Source organism: Citrus clementina, unplaced genomic scaffold (assembly GCF_000493195.1).
Source record: "Citrus clementina cultivar Clemenules unplaced genomic scaffold, Citrus_clementina_v1.0 scaffold_5, whole genome shotgun sequence".
In the NCBI taxonomy this organism is placed as follows: Eukaryota; Viridiplantae; Streptophyta; class Magnoliopsida; order Sapindales; family Rutaceae; genus Citrus; species Citrus x clementina.
Window position 1 is genome coordinate 26,781,083 of NW_006262201.1, and position 4,211 is coordinate 26,785,293.

Consider the following 4,211-nt stretch of genomic DNA (forward strand, 5'->3'; position numbering starts at 1 on the left):
TTTGGGTTATTGTTATTGAAGGGTATATTTGTAAAAAAGAGATTTAAGTAATGATCTAGAAATCCAAGAGAATTAGAATTTATGTTATTGTTTACGAAAACCTTAAGGGTGTGAGTGACTTTTTTCATTAGTTAAATAATTAATATCTTGCATTATTTTGAGTGGATAATAGTAGAGGTGGGTACCATGCCCGAGCCAATTGGCTCCTTGTGTATTATATAATTCAACAATTGGTTTTCCTTGAGGGCTAATGCTACAATGCCGGGCATTAAAGCCCCGGCACCATGCCGGAATTGGAAAAAAACCGTTGGATTCAATTAGATTGAATCCAACGGTTGAGATTAAATTTATAGTAAAAATAAAAATAAATGGGTTACCTGGTAAACCGTTCCCTCAAAAGAAAATCCCACAATTTTCTCTCACCTCAATCCGATTTCTTTGCTCTCTCAAAAAAGAAATCCATGAAATCTCATCTCTCTTTCAAATTCATAGTTTTTCTCATCCCCATTTTTTCACTCATCATCTAAGATCAAATCCACCGTCTCTCTCACACTAATCAACCAATCGGATCCATCTACCCAGGTATTTGGTTTGTACATGAGAGCTAGAGAGAGGCAGAGCCAGTATCGTGTCCGCTGCTTCTTTTCCAACCGTCCACCGTTACCTTTGTTGCACTATTGTCTACAACATTAGTTCTTTAGCCTTTACTGTCGTCGTCCTGGCTTTGGCCGGAATCATTGCCCCGTGAGCTGCCCCAAGCTGCCATAGAAAACCCTCAAAACAAGTTAATTTTTTTTTGGTTGATTTTTTTAGGTTTCGTTTTTTTTAAGTGTTATTTTTCTATGGGTACCCTGATTTTTTCTTGTTTGGTTTTAGGTGTTGTTTGCTTGTTTTGAGCTCTACACTCTTTGCTAGGAATACTAAAGATGGGCGCTCAATAATTTGGTAAGAACTTACCCATTGTTCTGGGTCCGGGTTTTTTTTTTTTTTTTTTTTTTTGGTTGTGAATTTTGAGTTAATTATTTTGGGGTTGCAGAGCAATCTTTAAAAATCTATGCAGTGGCGTATCCTGGAACGAAACCAAAAAAAGAGTTGAGGTTTATGTTTGGAGTCATTCTAGGACAGGAAGAGCAGCGCGGATGAGTTGCAGGAAGAGCAGTGTGGCTCGAGGTAACTCCTCTGTTCTCGTCATGTAAAGGACCTAGTGTTTTGATGCTAACTAGTAAGTCCTCGTTTTTTCTATTATTTTTTTATCATTTTGCATTTCCTCACTTGCGTTCTCAAGATTTTTGTTTGTTTCTGAGAGATGCTTATTTGAGTCCCAACGGCATCCATCAGTTTTTAATATTTATCATCAAAGAGAGGTGAAATTATTATTTAATGACTGGTATTTTGTATATCACTAGCATTATTCTTTATTTTTTGTGATTTTGCTTTTTAATTTGTTTAATTGGGTGTAGCTATTATATTGTGCCTGAATTGGGACTGGATGTGAACTAATCTTATGCATGTTGCAAGGCTATTCAAGAGTATATGGAGGCCAAATCTCTAAGTTCTTTTCAAAATATTGGATTTATTGATTCTCTAATGTTGTTTTTCTTTTTCTTTTATGTAATGCAGCTTGGTGTGGAAAAAGAACATGTTCTGCTTATTCAATCAACCAAAACAAAAATTTGTAAATTTTTTTCTGTCACTATTATTTAACAGAAATTGTTGTTTCTAGTTTTATGTTGTGCTAACGCTATTGAAGTTGATTTAGTGTATACATTTGATGCAATGTACTTTTTTCTAGTATCTTGCTAAAAGTTTAATTTTTTCTTACTGCTCTTCAATTAGGGTATGAAATATAAACTAGCAGCCAGTGCTAATAAGGATGAGGAAGATTTAGAAGGAAGGACAACGTTGCATTTTGCATGCGGATATGGTGAGGTAAAACAATCTGAGCTTTACCCATTCTTACTTATTTTTCTTGTTCCTTTTTGTTTGAGTTTTAAAGGTAGGGCGTATGATTTGGATAGAATTAAATATTACTTAACGTTTTGTGTTTTTGGTTACTTAGTTGAGGAAGTGCTAATAAAGCCAATGGAAAACTAGTATTTGTGCTAACTGGGGCTTTCTAGTGACAGTTTGAGCTAACTTATATGGTTTATGGCATCAATTGTTCATCTCCTAGGGATACTTAGGACCGCTTTCTAGTTAATTTTTTAATGAAAACTTCCTTGGCAAATTGGCCAAGTTTATGACATGGAGTTAATCAAATGCACTTGAATGCTTTAGGTGGAGTGTGCTCAACTCCTACTTGAGGCTGGAGCAAATGTGGATGCTGTGGATAAGAACAAGTACTACCGTACATTATGCAGCTAATTATGACTAGAAGGAATGTGTAGCCCCTTTGTTGAAGAACGGTGCTGCTGTGTAAGCCAACACCCAATACTATTTTAACTCCCGTCTCTATTTTATAAAATGCTATATGATTAATTCTTTCTACTATATTATATTTTGTTACCACAGAACTCTGCAGAACATGGATCGCAAGACTCCCATTGATGTTGCCAAGCTCAATAGCCAACATGACATGCTAAAGCTTCCTGCAACTCCGCATGTGAATGATGGATTTCGACAATTTTATAGGCATTTTAGTGTGTTAGATGAATCTACTCCAGTTAGGCATTAGGTTTTTATCGTAACTTGATGCTTTTGTCAATGCTCATGCTTATTAATCTGATTGCTACCACTAAAATTTGATATCATAAACAATCTCTTCCCTAGATGAGTTATCTGCGGGGAATATTCTTGTTATGGCTTCTTTAATTCTAGCTATGATATATTTTTACGTTTTTACAATTTATTGCTTGATTATGTCAAAATAAGCACTTATTTTAGGGTATCCATTTTATAGTTTGGAAAAAGCTATTCTTAGCCGAAGAAAATGTGATCTTATTTTGGGTATTTGCTATCAATTTAGATATTAATAATGCTAAACTAATGCACATGCCATATATGTGTTGCTAGTTTTGATTGCTTCCTTGATACTATTAAACTTACTTGTCTTGCCCAATTTAACTTTTGCAATTTAGTTATATAATCTATAGTTTTTATCAATACGCATTCCTTTTATGAGCTTAATTCAATTATAAGAGACTCTTTCCTTAGAAAATTGCAACAATGAATTTTACCCTTTATGCAGAATAAAAAATTTAAAAATTACCAATGGAACTAAACATTTTTGTTGTTTGGTAATATAAAATTGTCATCGTAGTTAGTTTTCGCTCGAAAAATTAGACAAATTACAAAATAAATGGTTCAAATAATAGTTAGATTGATAAATTATTACTTGGAGTATCAAACAATAATCACTTGAATTACCAAATAATTTTAACGCTAAGGCAACAATTCCATATTTGTTTCTTAATAGATTGGCTTAATTAAACTTAGTTAATAAAAAAAAATTAAAACTTAATAGATTGGGTTAATTAAACTTAATTAATAATAAAAAAATATTAAAAATAAGTTTACTTATAAATTATCATTTGAATAGTCAAGGAATTTTGAAATGCACTATTATTTTGTATTTAGTTATGAATAGAAGTGTTTGATATTTTTTTTATATTAATCAGCTTGATAGAAAATTAAATATTTGTCAAATGCTTGATAGAAAATGTAACTTGCAATTATTCTATGGAATACTCATATTTAGCCTTTGGGTTATTATAATTCCCATCCATATTACAATTAATAAATTAATAACATCAAATATGAGATAAAATATTTCATATCCATATTAGCAATAAATTGATCACATAATATATGGATTATCAAATATTCACATTCATATCAACCATCCAAGACCAAAGTATGGGTGAACATAATTCACATCCATATCCCTCCGGAATGATTCTGGAAGATAACGGTTAGCCGTTATCCAAAATCGGTTCAACGTTATCGTCGAAAATGATTCTGGACGTTAACAGTGAGCCTTTATTTGATGACAGTTCACCATTATCTTCTAGAAATAAGTGTAACTGCTAATTTGATTCTGGAAGATAACGGTCAACCGTTATCTGATAACGGCTAATTGTTATTTCCAGAATTACTCTAAAAAATATTCAGAAATATTCTTTATTTTGGCTTTATTCAGGACATGCAACATCTAACGTCAAACATGCAACCGTGACGTCCGACATTCAAGTTTTAATGTTAAACATGAAACG

General features: G+C 32.6%; 1 long non-coding RNA gene across 2 annotated transcripts; it reads left to right on the forward strand.

Annotated features, from left to right (window-relative positions):
• The first annotated feature begins 852 nt into the window (after positions 1 to 852).
• On the forward strand, positions 853 to 2,768 carry LOC112098568. 2 transcript variants are annotated; one of them, XR_002905677.1, is made up of 6 exons: positions 853 to 945; positions 1,037 to 1,170; positions 1,621 to 1,675; positions 1,837 to 1,929; positions 2,278 to 2,415; positions 2,512 to 2,768. It is a non-coding gene; the product is annotated as an uncharacterized LOC112098568 (long non-coding RNA). The 2 variants fall into 2 exon arrangements; XR_002905678.1 differs by lacking the exon at positions 1,621 to 1,675.
• Positions 2,769 to 4,211: the final 1,443 nt, after the last annotated feature.